Raw genomic sequence first — 19,114 nt, forward strand, 5'->3', positions numbered from 1 at the left:
ATCCATGTCCTCATTGCATTCAATCAGTCTCCTCAACCTTATCTCAGTCTTTTTCCAGACTGCCAGGATCTGACCTTCCAGCTTATCCTCTTCCTCACTCCGCCTCTAAGCCATTTCTCTTATGTAGCTGCCTCTGTCTATGCACCTGCTTATTTAGCTTCGCCAGCACGTCACTGCAATATCCTTTTTGTGTCTCAGCCCTCACAGAATTTAACTCAATGCCCAGTTCTAGACTAGTTGTCCCTCATGATTTTATGCCTCGTTTTTTTAGCACAGGAACACAGGGATGGGATACAATAAATGAAACCCAGACCAGAAGAAAAAAAAAATATTAAAAAAAAAAAAAAAAAAAAAAAAAAAAAAAAGAGTTCTTTCTCTTCCTCTGCACCTGTTCAAGTCTGGATTCATTTTCATTAAACAACCATCCAGAATAGAACAAAATTTTGCAGACAGGTTCTTACACATTAACACTACTACTTTTCTTTCTGTACTGGAAATGCTACATCTCAAGATTTTGCACATATTTTTTGAGGCTACGTCAGATTAATGTCTCATATATTCCCACAACAGACTAATACTCCCAGTTACTTTATCCTCATCAATAGTTAAGAGCTGCTAACTTCCAAATTTATTGTTATTTATCCCTAATTCCACTTCCAGCTACTGTACTCAATTCTATTTGTACTACTCTAGATGTCAGTGATATTCCGAAATGTATCCTGAAAGATATTCTCACTCTTGAATATTTTCAGTACCTCACAACTGCTTCTTATCAGCACATTTAGCATTCTGCCATTCTTGGTGTCAAGGTCATTAATAAAAATATTTAATGAGTTCTGTCTCAAGGCTGATCTTTGAGGAGTAATCACTGTACAGCCAGATAGATGCTCTTTCAGCACAATCTGGAGCTCCCTCTCTAGTATTTTCCTTACTCATCTTTTAATTCTTCTATAAAAACTGCATCTTCCACAGTTTTACTAATAATTTCCTATATTGCATCAGGCTGAAGACATGAAAAAGAAAATGCAATATCTCTAATCTGTAAATCCAATTCCCTAACAAAGAAAGGTGTCAGGTCTATATGCTCTTAGGTATCTGAAGCAGAATCAGGTTATATTTTATCCAATTTTCACTTTTTAATGTTTTAGTTATTCTTCCCACAGTGCTAAGAAATAACACAGTAGTGAGTCCAAGCAGATGAGCCTTATTACAATACTTATTCCTCCACCACATACTGGTCTAGTCTTGGAAGACTTTTATTCAGTTTGTTATTACTTTGTCATATGGTCAACATCTCACCCTCCATATATAGCAATCTATTAACTGGCTTTATGGATGTTTAAAAGCAAGAACCACTGATTTGGCTGCAGTGACAAGTACTCAACACATCTACAAAACAGATCCCATAGTCTGAAGCAGGATCTGAGACAGGGAGCTGGTAATCATTTTTCTCACTTCACACAGGCGTTCTGTAATACAGGAGAAAAGGGAATTCCAATCCCAAGGCCAGAGAATTCAATTATTTAATTTCTCCTCGATCCATGATTCTCAGTCCAAGCCTATGTGTGTGACCAGGTGGTCATGTTCCCCTGCTAGCCTTGTTTGTTCTTATTTCCTCATGCAGACTGGCTGAGGGCTTCAAACAAGTGAGCTACACCCAGCCCACCACTAATTTTCTGTGCAAAGGAAGGGCCAGGCTTACAGAGAGGTTTTCAGTGCAAGTGGCAACTGGGCTAGCAGCAATGCATAGAAGGACATGGCTCAGAACTTGCTGCTCAGCTGTCTTTCCAGCTCATTCTTAACAGAAGCCAGATGAAACTGAGGACTAGATCACGGTTCTGAAAAGCGAATTTAAGGCAACTCGATACATCTTCATCTGAAGCATGGATTCCAAGCACACACCAGCACTACCGTTTTCATCCAAGGCCAGAACTTGAACTAGAGCCCCAGCCTACTATGCACCCACACTTCTTACCTGCTGATTTGTCCTCTAGAATGCAACAGTTAGTTGGCTCTCCAAGTAAAGAAGGGGGGAAGTATGTGCAGGGCCAGGGCATGCCTCAGGTCTGAAAGTTACACTGACAAGCACTTGGCACTAGCCAAGCTCAAAGTAACTCATCACCCAGTCTTCAAAACGGCATCCCAGCAGGCTTGGCCCATGCTTCCATACCATCCCACTTCACACAATCCTGCTCTTAACACCTCACCACACAAATAAGATTCATGCCTTGCAATAAATAGAATTAAAGGTGAATGCTAGGGGTCTCTGTCACAGATGAAAAAGACAGCTGGGGAAAGTATGGATTAGACATGACTGGATAGGACCCCAGGTAAACTACAGAAGACAGCTTGCACACCAGCTGCTCAAGCAACTGAAGAAACTCAAGTCCACCTTCATGCATAGCTAGCAAAAGGATATCACATACCCTTGGACTCCTTTAGAACCATTTCTGGCATATATATTGTCAAAATAATGGAGGAATTTTTGCCACTGTGAGCAAGTAGAGCGGACTCTAACATTAAGTGGTTCACTCACAGATATTTTTTTTCCCCACAAATTTCAGAGATAATTTCATCCATATTTGTTCACACTTTAAAAGAAAAATTAAAGCTTTAGTGTTGAAGATGGATGAACTATTCATAGCAAATAATATAGCCATCAAACATAGACTTTTAGTCACTTGATGTATTATCAATGAATAGCCTGATTTTTATGAATGTGCTCATTAGTTGTAATTGTTTAACAAATGATTTATCTGAAAAAGTTTCATCCCCGAGTTGTCTCTTATCTACTCACTGTATTTGATTATTCACTAGATGTGGTACTTGATTACTTTACTCCCTCGTAGCATAAGTGAAATATTATCAGTATCAGTGAACACTTTCAGCATGAATATTCATTTGTGAATGCACATGTTATATGACTTGTCATTAAAAGCATTCATTATCCCACCATGAAGAGCAGTTTGACTCTTTTTTAAAATAAATATAATTTATTGTGGCATCTATTCATTAGAAAGGTTACTTTATAAAGACAACTAAGAAATTACCTGTAAATGTTAATTCATCCCTTGTTGCAAATATTTTTCCTTTTAAATACATATTTTAAATGCTGCTATGAACATAAAAATAAGCTTTTTTTAACTCCTGCATGGCTGAATGCACCTTTTAACATGGGTTATCTTCAGACATTCACCACGTCTGATAAAAATGTGTTCCCATATGCTGTGTCTTCCCCAAAGAATTTACACTGTAGGAGACTGAAAAAAGTGGTGCCCAGAGGATAAAGATAAAAAAAAAAACAGAGACATGGAGAAATCACGGACATTCATAGGAGAAGCTAAATTCCCCAGGAAATACAAAAATGGCATAAAGAAAAAAAAAGTGAGGTTCTATAGAACAGTTAAAAAAACTGCACAACAAAGAAAAGGTTGTAACAATTAATGACCAAAGAGAGAAGGGCACTTAAGGTGGAAACTCTGTTTGCAAATCAGACAAATTAAAGGAAACTTCAGATCCATGTAGAAGGCTGACATTAATTTGTTTGTTTATGCTGGAAAATATTACACATTGTTTTGGAATTATTATTCCCATTATCCAGAAATAGCACTCTGAGAGCTACTTCAGTGCTATTTCAACTTCTTCTCACATGTAAAATAAATATCTGCTAAATGCAGCATACCAAGAGAGGTAGTGACAAATAATGGACCACAACATGATTTGTTAAGAGTCTTTATGATGTTTCACTAAAAGATATGGTTTTAAATGCTTCAGTGTCTGGGCTATCCATATTGAGTTACTTCTATAAAAACTGTGCTAACATTTTTAAAAAGAAAATTTCAAAACCTATAGAAAGAAATTTATATTCCTGCTTGGTGTCACTGAGTTTCAGGGAATGTTTATAAGAATTGTGTAAAATAGTTGCATACAGTCAGAAAGGAGTTTAAAGACCATTCTGCAGGCACTATTGCTAATAAGAGTGCTGAATTCCTTTATAAACCATGAGAAAATTAAGAAGATTATGTGATAAAACCTTTTTTCATCTATAAGACAGTCTATATAAAAATAATAGCAAAGCATGGGTACAAAATTCAAATGTCTCCTGGGAAGTTGTTACCTGCTCGCTTACTAAGTGGGAAGATGTTGCCTGCAGCAATTACTAAGTAAAGGAAGTTCAGTAGGAGAAATAGGAGACCTTCTCAGATACTTCTACAAAGGAAAAAAAAAAAAAAAAAAAAAAAAAAAAAAAAAAAAGCTTTAGTCTAAGTCTACATATAAAAAAATATAGATCAGATAATTTCAGGGAATTAACTGCTTAAAACTTTTCAGAAACTAAAACCTAGGACGTATTATGTGGGAATACAAGACTGAGGAGAGTGTCTCAGGCTATTGTATTGTATGCAAATGGAGGTATTTGATGAGCAGACATTTAGAGCTTAGAATGCTACCAGAAGTCATCTCTGATTGAGGATTCAACTTTCTCAGCCTTTCTTCACAGGAGAAGTTTCAAGCCTTCTGATCATCTTCATGGCCCTCCTCTGAACCTGCTCTAACAGCCCCACATCCTTCTTGTGCTGGGGGCCCCAGACCTGGATGCAGAAGTCCAAGTGAGGCCAGTTGAGGACAGAGTAAAGGGGCATAATCCCCTCCTTTCACCTGCTGGCCTCTCCTATGTTGATGCAGCCCAGGACACAGTTGGCCTTCTGGGCTGCAAGCACACACTACTGGCTCATATTAAGCTTTTTATCCACCAGAACCCCCAAGTCCTTCTCTGCAGAGCTGTTCTCCCTGAGTTCTTCTCTCAGTCTGTACTCATGTCTGGGATTGCCCCAACCCAGGTACAGCACCTTGCACTTGGCCTTGTTGAATCTCATTAGGGTCACTTGGGCCTGCTTCTCAAGCTTGTCCAGGTCCCATTGAATGACATCCCTTCCTTCTTCTGTATTGACTGCACCACTCAGGTTAGTGTCATCTGCAACCTTGCTGAGGGTGCACTTGATTCCATTGTCCATATTATTGATAAGGGTATTAAGTGGCACCAGTCCCAAGACAGACCCCTAAGGGATACCACTTACATGGGCCTCCACCTGGACATGGAGTCATTGACCACCACCCTCTGGGTGCAGCCTTCAAGCCAACTCCTTATCCACTGAATGGTCCACCCTTCAAATCCATATCTCACCTATTTGGAGATCAGGATGTCATGTGGGACCTTGTCAAGGGCCTTGCAGAAGTCCAGGCAGATGACCTCAGTCATTCCTTTGTCAACTGATACAGTCACTGTCACAGGAGGCCACCAGGCCTGATTTGCCCTTGGTGAAGCTATGCTGTCTGTCTTGGATCACCTTCATGTCCTGCATGTGCCTTGACATTGCTTCCAGGAGGATCTGTTCCATGATCTTGCCAGGAACAGAGGTGAGGCTCATTGGTCTGTAGTTCCCTGGGTCTTCCTTTTTACTGTTTTTAAAAATTGGAGTGGTATTTCCCTTTATCCAGTCATTGGGGACTTGACCTAACTGCCAGGATTTTTCAAATATGATGGAAAGAGGCTTGGCAACTCCATCAGCCAGTTCCCCCAAGACCCTGGGATGCATGGCATTGGGCCCCATAGACTTGTTCAGGTGGTCTTGAACCTGCTCTTCATTTAGAGTAGAGAGACTTTGCTCCCCCAGCCCTCATCTACAGGTTCAGGGAGATGAGAGATACAGTAAGCCTGACTGGCAGTCAAGACTGAAGCAAAGAAGTTGGGTACCTCAGCTTTCTCCATGTCTGTCACTACGAGTTCTTCTTCACACTCTTCCTTGGCCTCTCTCTTATGAACAATGATGTGCCTATAGAATCCTTTCTTGTTATTCTTTGCATCCTTTGCCAATCTCAGTCTCATCAGTGCCTTGATTTTCTGATCCCATCCCTGCACATCCAGACAGCATCCCTGTACTATTCTCAGAGTAAAAGGAAGGGTACAGGGAATCAGCCCCCAATTCTGTGAAGTCTTGCTCTCTTGATTTTTGTTTTTCAGATGTTGCCTTAAGATACTGAAGATACTTTACCTGGAATTCAACAGGAAATGTATGTTATCTACAAATGGACAACTTCCTTTAATACCTGGAAACAGGAGAAAGGGGAAGGGGAAGGGGAAGGAGAAGGAGAAGGGGAAGGGGAAGGGGAAGGGGAAGGGGAAGGGGAAGGGGAAGGGGAAGGGGAAGGGGAAGGGGAAGGGGAAGGGGAAGGGGAAGGGGAAGGGGAAGGGGAAGGGGAAGGGGAAGGGGAAGGGGAAGGGGAAGGGGAAGGGGAAGGGGAAGGGGAAGGGGAAGGGGAAGGGGAAGGGGAAGGGGAAGGGGAAGGGGAAGGGGAAGGGGAAGGAGAAGGGGAAGAGGAAGGAGAAGGGAAAGGGAAAGGGAAAGGGAAAGGGAAAGGGAAAGGGAAAGGGAAAGGGAAAGGGAAAGGGAAAGGGAAAGGGAAAGGGAAAGGGAAAGGGAAAGGGAAAGGGAAAGGGAAAGGGAAAGGGAAAGGGAAAGGGAAGACAACTGTTGGAGCAACTAAAGGATCCAGTGTTTGTAGACTACCTGGAAGTAAACTGGGAAAGATCCAAATAAAAATCAGATGTGTTTATGAAGCTGGGAAGAGCCACAGTAAAGAACTATAGCATATCTTTTTATATACAGATTGACAAATATAATATACATAGAGTGTGGAAGGAAACGGACAAAAACAGTAACCTGTTTTTGGATAGAGTTGCTGTATTTGTGGGAAAAAAAAATCATTTTCCAAAAAGCTGTGAGCAAGAACAGAATGGATTCAAAAGAATGGAGGCATATGTATTCTGCAGAAAGAAAAGGATATGGCAACAATCAAGGTCATTATTATAATAACCTCACTAAGGTTTTTCTAGCAAAAAATTAGGTTCAGCAATTTGAATAGTACCTTGAATGCAGATGGAGCATGTATTAATTTTAAATAGGACAGTAGACATCAAGTCCAGTTGCACATCAAAATTTCAATTAAAAATTGAAAAGAAAGCCTAGTTATGTGGAATACAGGTGGTAAATCTATCATTTTGTAGTGGACAAACTACTTGTAATGTGGGTATTTGTGAGTTAGTTTTTAAGAGAAGCAAAATCCTGACAGATTATGTAAATTCGCTCTGTTCATCCTTCCTATGTTCTGCTTTATGTAGATGAGCTTTATTTGAGGGGAAAAAGGAAGAGGAAGAGGAAGAGGAAGAGGAAGAGGAAGAGGAAGAGGAAGAGGAAGAGGAAGAGGAAGAGGAAGAGGAAGAGGAAGAGGAAGAGGAAGAGGAAGAGGAAGAGGAAGAGGAAAGAAAAAAAGAAAAAGAAAAAGAAAAAGAAAAAGAAAAAAAAAGAAAAAGAAAAAGAAAAAGAAAAAGAAAAAGAAAAAGAAAAAGAAAAAGAAAAAGAAAAAGAAAAAGAAAAAGAAAAAGAAAAAGAAAAAGAAAAAGAAAAAGAAAAAGAAAAAGAAGAAAAGGAAAAGGAAAAGGAAAAGGAAAAGGAAAAGGAAAAGGAAAAGGAAAAGGAAAAGGAAAAGGAAAAGGAAAAGGAAAAGGAAAAGGAAAAGGAAAAGGAAAAGGAAAAGGAAAAGGAAAAGGAAAAGAAAGAAAATTATGTTGCTCATGAAGGTTAAAGTACTGATGGTAAAGTAATTTATTTGTATGTGTCACTGTAAGAAACTCCTGTCTGGTTCTTCTGTTCTAATATAGATGCTTGAAATTTCCAAAATACAGCTGAAGCTATGCTGCCTATGCCCATCTTTTTATCTATATATTATTCATACAACACAGATTGAAGACAAATTGCCTCAATAAATTTTGTTATTTCATGCAACAGTGGGTATAACATTGTTGTTCTCATTGTTTTGGCATCATTGGAAAGATATTTGATTGTTGTAATGTCATAGAGGAGATTTTTTTTTCAGTTTAGCACCATGCAGTTTATTGCTTTTAGCTGATGTTTTGATTTTTGTTCTCCAATGACCACACATCCCATTTAATAATCATAATCATATGAACTTCTTTATAACTGATGAATACTACTTTGTAAAAATCCTTAATAGACTTTAATTGACTTCATCAGAATTTTCAGCAGCTGCTTTAATCCTGTAATAGGTAGAGATACAAATTTTTCCTTCTCTAGATCAGTGATGAAAAAGTGTTTATTATGAGACTTACAAAGAGAAGATTTTCTTAGATTCTCACTTGAAATACAGTAGTATCAATTACTGGAGTCTTACTGGCTTAAAAATATTCTGAAAACATGAAGTACTTGCTGAATGTATGGAAGCCTCAGAAAGTACAGGAAAAATCAGATCCCAGTATTTGCCTCCCAGGTTCAAGAAAATCTTGTCTGAAACCTAACTGGCTTATTCATCGATTAATTTTGTCCAGATTGGCAATGCAGTAGAAGAATTGCATGGCAAAAATCAGGAATTTTCTGTATTTTCTGTATTTTGGTTAAATATCTTCATAATATAGTATCTCTTACCAGGTTGTTGGGTATCTATTCACTGATAATATATATTCTGTGTGGATGGAGGTGAATGAACAGGATTCAAAAACGAATAAGATTTCAAGATTTGAAAATACTGAAGTAACTTGTCCAAATGCCAGGATAAAAACCTAAATGGATAGTGACACCCTTTCTTTAAAATAAGTTCTTGTCTTTCTTGTGAGTTTCCAAATATATAACAAAAGAGGGTGAGAAAAAAAGAGACAAATATAGATGCTGTTAGGATTAGTAAATGCCTTCTGGCATATCCATAAATAGAACACAAACTTATGACTCATAGGTCTGCATCCTGGCCACTGAACCACACTGCATTTCCTAGAGACCTATTTTTATTGAGTAAATGCATATTTCATAAATATTAAGATTGTAATATATTGTGAAATTGTCATCAAAATCTCATTTTAAATACTGTTAAAGAGTTTATTTTGTTTTTATACATTTTAAAATAATGGCCCATGTTATAGCCTCTGGATGTAAGATGTTACATGATTTCATAATTAATACTAAAATATATATAAATATAGCTAATAATATAGATAATAATATATAAATATAGCTAATAACAATAATATAACTAATATTATATAAATTATCAATGTTAATCCATCTGAGCTGGGCTAAGAAAATCTTTCAAGTGTAAGCAAAGGGAATTCTGAAAGAATCTTTATTTTACTAGAAAACACAGAAATGTCAAATGATAAAGGTGCTTTCATGAACAGACACAGCATCATGCTATTCTAAATAAAATTAGGTTTAGCTCAATATTTTGTCAACATAGATGGAAGCTATATGTGTCCCTGATCTTCCTTACCCATTCTCTCTGATTTCATTGTATTTAGAAAGACATTTTGTAGTTTGAAGGAGATTTTAATTAAATAAGCCTAAATATACATGGCTTGGTGTCCTAAATGAGTGTTCTCTTTATTTAATTCTCAGTTCACTGAGCTTTAGAAACTTGCTTTACACTTTTTGCTTGCAAGTATTACCCTGTTCCTCGAAAACATAAACACTAAGGAGGGACTACAAGTTTGGGAAGCATAAGAAATTCAGATCTAGATGTATGCATGTACACTTGTTTGTAGATATGCATATATAGACACATACTTTGGAAAAAAATATTTTATTAGGTTTTTACGGTTTATTTTTTACATCTAAGAAAGTATAGGGTTTGAGCCTTGTGGAACACTGTTTACTCTTCAGTGAAAAAAGGTAACTCTGCACTCTGGGATGTTCTGCTCGGTGGGAAGTAAACCAATTTTCAGAAAAGTAGCCTAGCTGGGGACATTAAATGGGCAACAAAAAGAGGCAGAAAATATAATCTCCCATTTAGTTCAAAATCTAATTTTTGAGAACAAAATCACAGTACAAGACAAAAATGAAGACTTCCTAAACACCGGTTTGTGGGGAATCACAAACTCACAGAGTGGCTGAGTTTGTAAGTGACTTCTGGAGGTCATCTGGTCCAACCCCTTTGCTCAAGCAAGGCCACCTAGAGCAGGTTGTCCAGGACCATGTCCAAATGACTTCTGAGGGGGGAGACTCCACAACTCCTCTGAGAAACCTGTGCCAGTGCTCTGACACCCACACAGTAGATAAGTGTTTCCTGATGTTTAGGCAGAAGCTCCTGTGGTCCAGTTTGTGCCCATTGCATCTTGTCACTAGGAACCACCGAAAAGAGCATGGCTTTGTCTTCCTTGCACCTTCCCTTCAGGGAGACATTATTAAGAAATTAACAGACATTAATAAGATCCCCTCTGAATATCCTCTTCTCTAGTCTGAACAGTCCCAGCTCTCTCAGCCTCTCCTCATAGGAGAGATGATCCAACCCCTTCATCATCTCAGTAGCCCTCCATTGGATTCTTTCCAGTATGTCCATGTCTCTCTTGTACTTAGGGAACAAGAAGTGGACACAATATTCCAGGTGTGGCCTTACCAATGGATGGCTGCATTGCCCTCTGGTGAGTCAGCCACTCTCCCTAGTTTCATGTTGTCTGTAAATTTACTGAGGGTGTACTCTGCCCCATTGTCCCAATAATTAATGAAGAAACTAAACAAGACTGGACCCAGTACTGACCCTGGAGTACTCTGCTTGTTACTGGCCTCCAACTAGACTTTGCATCACTGACCACTGCTCTCTGGGTCCAACAGTTCAACCAGTTTTCAATCCACCTCACTGCTTGTCTAGCCCATGCTTCAGCAGCTTCCCTATAAGGATATTATGGAGGATGCTGTCAGAGGACATACTGAAGTTCAGGAAGACAATATGCACTTCTTTCTCCTCATCCATCAAGCTAGTGTTTTCATTATAAAAGTTTATTGGGTTGGTCAGGCATGACTTCCACTTGGTGAATCATAAAATCATAGAATCATAGAATGGCTTGGAATCCATCTCCTTCACGTGCCTAGAAATGGTTTCCAGGAGTAGTTGTTCCATCACCTTCCCAGGAACTGAGATGAGGTTGATCAGCCTATAGTTCCCTGGATCGTTCTTCTTGCCCTTCTTGTAGATAGAAGAGACATTTGTTTTCCTCCAGTCTTTGGGCACTTGTCCTAATTGTAATGATTGAGCAGATTGTAGAGTGGTTTCACAATCATACCTGCCAGTTCCCTTAGCATTCATGGGTGCATCCCATCAGGGCCCATGGACTTACACATGTCCAGTCTGCTCAAGTAATCCTTGACCTGATCCTCTCCCACCAAAAGTATGGCCTCTGGGACCCAGGATTCCTGAAGGCCAGTCTTGCTGGTAAAAGAGGCAAAGAAGGCATTCAGCACCTTAGCCTTTTCATTGTCAATAATAAGCAAGAGATGTTTGGACTACTTGCTTGTGAGCACACATTTCACTTATTTGCTGAAAACTCATAGAAGACAGCATGCAAATCAATTGACAGCCTGGGAGTAAAAGGTCTTAAATTGTCATGCACAACAATCCCAACAGAAAGGTCACAATAAGGATGTAGTGGACATGTTCTTCTTTCCATCAAAGCTCAGTGCAGAGTGAGCTCCAAAAGTACTCTTTAATAATGTGCAGGAGTAGAAATGAATTATCAGGGGGACTTTCCACTCTGACTGACAGATGTTTCAGCAAAAGCTACACTTCTGCCCTTAGAACTATCTATCTATATCTATCACTTAGACTATCTATGAATATTTCCTCACCTGTAAGTGTGCTTGACCTGGAGGCATTGTGTACCACAGAAACTGCTTGATTATCAACCTTACTGGTGCCTAATTCAATGAAAATTATGGAGACTGATTTATATTTCTTATGCGGAAACAGAATCAAATATATAACAGTGTAACCAGTATGTTCTAGACTTGATGTTTTAATAGGGACAATTTAGAAATGCTGAAAGTAATTATGAGTCAAATCAGCTGAGATAAAAATATAAACAGAAGCATCTGAAAGATGATTGGAACTAATTCACATTGTACTTGAAATACACAATCCAAAAAAGTGGAAAAAATATCTATGCTAACTAAATAGAAACCTAGTAAGGGAAAAAAGCAGGCACAAAATTATATTTGCTATATATATATGTATGCATATGTATTTTAAAAATGGAACGGAAGGAATATATCCATAACTACTCAAAGTGTTCTGACTGTCGTTCATTGTTTTAAAATCTATATAAATATGGGGTAAATTCTCAATATAGTGCCCATAATAAGATTTTGATGAGAATACTCTTCATTCCCATGTTTAATATTTATGAAATAAGCATTTACTTAGTGAAAGTAAGCCTTTAAGTGAAGCAGTGTGGTTCTATGACCAGAATTAAATGAATATAAATAATATGTTAGAAGCTAAGCGTTATAGAATATGTATAAAAGGAGAAAAAAGGAACGTGACGAAAAATCTCTAGCCAGCAGAGTTAAAAACAATGTAAATGAGACTTTTAAGTAAACTAGGAATAAAAGAAATCCTGAAAACACTGACAGTTCATTGCTTTTTAGATAGAAATTCTGTTCTCTTCTATCTGGTCTCAGCTCAGAATTAGACTGCGACAATGATGATGTCTCAGTGCAGGGGCAAGTGGTAGAAATCTTGTGCTTAACGCAGAAAAGGCCAAGGCAGTCTGTCAGAAATGTGCTTTCCAGTGGTGGGATGATACTGTTAAGCCCTGTGATGATGAGGGCAATGGAATAGTTCCCCCACTAGCAATACTTTGGTCACTGCTGCTTAACCTCTTCCTTAAGTGAGGTGTTTCTAAGCCCATCCAGGTAACTTGTGTTTTAGAAAAGGAGCTGACTTTTGTTGTCTTGAGCTTCCTACTGGGAGCTAGGTCTCAACCTTTTTTTTTTTTTTACTCTGTGGACCTCCAGTATGGAGAGGACTCTCTAAGTTCTTGCATTCCCACCTCACCTATAGCATGCCAGCCAGATTGCTGGAGAAGAGCTGCCTTGTTAGCCTTCCTGCAAAATGGCGGACAGACAGAAACCTAGAAGTTCAAAAAGAACTGATCTGCAGACTACTAAGTGGCTGGCTCCTAAGCAACCCAGTCTCTCACATGAATCTGGGAAAACAAACCAGAAAGGCTACTGTGGAGCAAGGAGAACAAGGGCCACATAGTCCTCAGCTGTTGGTCAAAGACTCATGAGTTACCCCTGAACCATGGATCTATGGCCTTTCCATTTCCAAGAGGATTTCTTGATCTGTCTTGGGTTGATTCCAGACCCAAAAGTAAATGCATTATAAATCCTATTTTATATATATATATATATATATATATATATATATATATTTATATTTGCTAGATTGGTCCTGACATCAGCCAGAGGAAGAGATAGTCTGGAAGAATAATTCTAATGAGGTGATTTAAACTTTTGCTTCTGTAATGAGGAAAAAACAAGAACAAAAAAGGAAAACAGCACAGGGCACAAAGGAGTTTTAGGTAGTGTGAGATAGAAGAAAACATCACATCTCCATGAGTGCGTTACTGCAGATGAGCAAATACAATGGGAACAGTATTGCAGTCCTACTGATACAAGCACCTATAGATGTTCATGCATTCAGCCAACACCATTGTGATTATGTCAAGCTGGGCCTTGGGGTTACCTGTCAGCATGACAGCCTTGCTTGTGCAGGAGTAGCAAGGCTTTCAGAACATGGCAATAGAAATGGGAAATCAGAGGGATTTCTGTAGGATCCACAGCCAGAGGAAGGCACTGCCTAGAATTCCAGGAAGGAGACTTGAGAGCATGTCTCAGAGCCATCAGAATGCCCATCATCACCTTGTACCTATCAACAAGTTCTTCAGACCTACTCTCAGTCTTACAATAACAAAGTCTAGAGCTCTTGTTTCCATTTTGCTGGACACTACACATAGGTAAAGTGTAGAAGAGCTCCCCTGCCAAGAATAGTTTGGCAGACACGAGAAAAGTGGTTCTAAACCATTGTATATAACCATCATATCAACCATCATATAGAAGCCAACTATTGTTGATGTCCTGTCTGGTCCACAAACAGCACAAGACTTTTTAAAAATGATTTGCGTAAAGACAGTCTATTCCTTCTCTTTAACAATGCATAGCTGATTAGCTAACTATAGTCTTGCTTGGTCCCATATCAGTTTTCATTTCCTCAACCAGTGCAATGTCTACCTACACCCATCTATAGGCAACCTTTGATGAGGTTTGGGAATGCTCAATGCTTTTTCAGGTTCACTTCCTTTTCTCAGGACTTCTTCTGAACACACACACACACACACATGATTGTGACACTGCTGTGAATCCCATGCCAGTGGTAAATTTCCAGCTCAGTACCTCACAACATGCCTGAACTAAAACCCGCAGCATGGTCTTCCAAAAATGGCACCATCCTAGCTTCACTTTGTGGCATACTTAATTCTCTTAATGCCCAGGGCATTTCAGCAATGTTGAACTGGAAAAATCAATGCAATTTTACTCTGCATTGAAGGTCTTGCCTGAAGGTCTTTTATTTTAAGTAGTCATAGACCCGTGTTTCCAAAAGTGAAGAGAGATTTTGAATGCTTCATTTGTACAGGTGCTCAGTCAAAAAGGCTGTAAAAGGCTTGTTTTTTTTCTAAAAGTACTGAGGGTCAGCATTCAGAAATTAATTCTAAAGCAGAAAAAGGATTTATTTTTTTTTAAAGTAAAATGAAAAGAGGAAGGAGCAACAAAAACTTTGGGCACTTTCCCTACACTAAAATTTTCTTCCATATTTTAAAACAAAATGATTTTTTAATAAATACATAAAATCTCTCTCTCTCTCTTTTTTTTTTTTTCTTTGTCTGTCTTGGAATATGCTGTTTGTACAGTTACATGCATTTAAAACTATTTACTTTAAATTGTGATTCTCATTACAAATGTAGTTGTAATTATGGTGGTTGGGAGTGACAAACACCAGGAGACCACCCATCAGGCTAATTTATCTCCATATCTGTATCAGTATAAATCCACTCCCTGTACTTCTTTTACACTATTAGAGATAATACAGTATTTACAGTGTTATATGTTTGGCAGATGCATGTTAATTAAGAGAATGGAGATTTAAATCTGTCTTTGCCTGGTTTCTTCATTCAACTGTCTTGAGAAATACTCAAAAGCAATTTTCATTAAATGCTGTGCTATTTACTGGTGAGGACAGAAATGGTCATTAGTGACTCCCTGCTGCTGAATGCAGCTCTCCACTTGTTCATCATAATTCTTGGGGAAGTTTTGCTTTAAAGTACAAAAATAATGGTAAAAGGAACAATTTGGATCATTGTTCCAAACCTTCTGTCTTGTCACAAATGCCAGCATAGACTGACATTTATTTTTAAGCTTAGGATGTGAGTTTTTACAGCTGAAGCAAAATCCATAAGGGAGCAACAAGAACACATTTTCTAACTGAAACTTCAGGAAAAGAATAGTCAAGGGTCTAGCTAATTTGGTTTTCTCTTAAGGACCTAGGCATACATTTTCAACATCTTAAACCATGAAGTTTCTGGAAGATTTCTTTTATATCTTTTCTGTTTCCTTCTTTGTGCCAGGACAAGATAAAGAACTGTTTGGAACAGGATAAGTGTAGTTCTCCCCAACACACAGAAAGGACTAGCTGCTTACTCAAGCCCTGTGCCATCCTATGCTGTTTCAGAAAGCTTGGGGCAAAGGAACTAATGTCCTCATTAAAGTAAGCTGCCAGCACCTTAGCATCCTTAGGGTTGAATTTATTTAGCAAATCATTTTAGGATGTACTAACCTTGGCTGGTAGGTCGTCCTGGATCATATTTTCACATGGATAAACTATTCTTGAACAGTTTATGTGTTCTGTAGGACAAAAAAATAGTCTTTTCTTTATCAGCAGATGACTGTTGTACATGTTCTTGTCCCACCTAGCTATTGTACAACAAGAATGCTTATTGTGGAAGTTGGGAGAAAATGTCACTTCCCATTTATTTTACAGTCCCCATATTTTTCTCTCACAGTATCTCAAGGCTGTAGTAGAATAATACAGGTCTTTGCCATCAACACTGTTTTTTTTTTTTTTTTTTTTTTTTTTTTTTTTTTTTTTTTACTTTCCACACAGTGTTCTGTGACAAACCTTGTCATGCTGGGAAATAACTACAGGATGTTTTTCTGGGGGGAATTAAGCCCTACTTAAGACATACAATGTGAATACACACAAGGCAGCAGTTTTCAGATATAGTTACTAATGGGCTCAAAACCATCAATAAATTGATCCATAGAAATGAGTGGTATGGTAAAAAAACAGTAGAAGCCATTTCCATGAATCACTGCACTTTTGGCAAATTCATCTTCTTAGTCATTAGTGAGAGCTGTCTCTTTTAGGCAGACTGTCTTGCAAAGGTACCAAATGATCTTTCCTTCCATGTAAAATTCCCTGTTAGTATTTTAAATAGACTCTCGTCTCCAAAAGAGCATATGAAATATTTCTTTAAATATAAACCCCAAACCTACCCATAAATTGGTGCTAACATGTATATGAAAGATTTTCTACAGAACTGTATAATGCCAGAAGCACTGTTCTTTTTCATAAAAATCTTAATGAAGCTTAAAATGGCAACTTCTAACACTATTACTTAGACATATAGCACACTGTGTGTGTGTGTTTTATAAATATGCTCAATGATTGTTTTAATTATATGCAAAAAAAAAGTATATAGGTATAAATGCACATCAAGCAAATAAAGTGATGTTATCTAAGCAAATTAATTTCTATCACATGGGAAAGTTCTATTAAAACAGGAATGAGGTCCTGTGCTAAGTCTCTTAATTTTCACTGCACTGAGATCAGGAGAATCACAGAGGTTTATGACTCGTAAGAAAGCTGTCTTATCCAAAAAGAAATTTTCTTATATTCCAAAAAATTGGTCACTCTCTTCAGGAATATTTGTTCTCTTTCCAGTTTGGGGGCATTTTGATGATTTCTCATAATTTTAGGTAAGGAGGTACTGTCCATGAGTTACATCCTAGCAAAAATTAGAGGAAAATTTCATTTTATACACACACTTTTTTGACCAGCAGGGAGACATTGTGATTTGCAATATTAAAGGAAATGCATAGCCTTTGCAAATATAGGGTCTTAGTTACTTCCTTTCTTCAAGGAATTATAATGTAGTAAATCATACACCAATGAAGTTTTATTAAATATTTATTACAAAGATTTACCAGCCTTATTAGTTTTACCTCTGTCAGCAGTGGGGCTTTTACAGAATGGAACGTGATTTCTGTTTTCCACTTCTCATCCTTTGACTACAGTGCATTAAGACAAAACACTGATTTATTTTTCCAGATGTACTTTTCTTTCTTTGAGCATTATTTTCTTCCTGGTTTGGTTTAATTTTACACTTGACTGAGGTGCATAAACTGAAGGAACTGAGGTAGTTTGAGGAAAATATATGTGTGGGTTACAAAGTGCTTGCATTGTCATTTTGAAAAACGTTTGCAGTCATAAAATAATTAGCTGGAGTCTGAATACAATCTATTAATCTCCCAGCTTAGAAATGATGGACTCTGGAGATGTGTGCTCCATGTCTACCTTGACCTCATGGTTTCTCACTCATGTAATCCCAAGGTGACGAGACAAAACCATTGGGGAAGAAATTAGGAACAGAAATATTGTTTTGGTTAAAGCTGACTCTTTCTTTCATTGTCTACTTCACCAGTTTCCTAAGTGTTATCACTTTATATAACCATACTGTTGTGGTTGTCTCCTCCAAAGGAACCTTCTCTTACAAACTGTTGAACACACTGACCAGTAGCAATCAAATCTGACAGAAATGTAGATGTCTTGGAGACAACTTTTGTGCAAGCCTCATATAACTACAGAAAATAAAACCCCAAGGGACAGATATAGAATCACAGAATGTTTGAGGTTGGAAGTTATCTTTGGAGGTTGTCTGTTCAAAAACCACAGGTCAAGCAGGGCCACCCAAAGCCAGCTGTCCAGGACAGAATGAAGCATTGTTTTGAACATCTCCAAAAATGAAGCCCTCTGGGCAACCTGTTTCAGTGTTCAACCATGCTCACATTATATATATATATATATGTATACATATATATATAAAATATGATGTACAGATAGATTTCTATATGTTTTAATTTATGCCCATTGTCTTTTGTCCTGGAGCAACACAAGAGGACCCTGAAGACAGTATGACCTCACCCTCCATTTAGGAGTGAGAATCCAAGTAGGAAAAAGAGCCTTTAAAAATGCTTAAAGTTTCAAGTATCCTAACAATGAAGTGAGAGTAATGAGTCAGAACTGGAATTTGGATCATCTTTATTATGCAGATAGGAAATTTGTTATTTTAGTTCAATATCCTAGGTATATACTTCTCTAAGCAGTGAGAGACATGCTTTCGGCCTTGATTTGTCTGTCTACCCCAAACAACCTAAAAAGATTTCAGGCTTTTCCTGGATGCTTCTGGCATTTTCTAAATGAAATCACCACATAATTATTAACTGATGCCATTCTTGAAGTTACTGACATGAAAGTTCAAGGTCCCAACCCTTGCATATGTTGGGCTTCCTACAACACTATGTCCTACTGCTTTGTTTGCTATGAATAACTGATAACATAACACTGATGCATAGGCTGTGTCTTCCAGTGACTTGTGTCAACATTATATGATGTCATATATTCCATCAACATTATGTCAACTCATAAAATGTTGACCACAAGACTGGCTGAGCACAGGCAGGTTGCAGGATGAGCCTGATGAGTTTTCACTGATCCACTGGTTACTGGCAGTCCTGTGGCTTACATCCCTCCTGTGTACAGGTCACTGCCTGAGGAATGTCTGCTCTTTCCTGATCTGAGACTGTTGCATGTTTTCCAAATCAATTTCCTATCCCATATTTGCTTAGGTGTAGTGGATATCCATATGCATCTTCAGTCCCATCTTGCTATGGTCCTGACTTAGACTCCTTATGTGGTGGCCATAGATTTGCAGCTTGGTTTCAGATTGCATGAAAAAATATTTCGTGCTGTTTTGAACACTTTGTATATTTTGTTGTGCCAGTGTTTATGCAGCCGTATTCATGATTGATGCATATGATCATAATATACCTGGAAAACAGCATTAAAAGTTGTAAACAGCATTAATTCTGTAAAAGAAAACAAT

The sequence above is a fragment of the Aythya ferina genome (genome assembly GCF_964211825.1).
Source record: "Aythya ferina genome assembly, chromosome: 2".
NCBI lineage: Eukaryota > Metazoa > Chordata > Aves > Anseriformes > Anatidae > Aythya > Aythya ferina.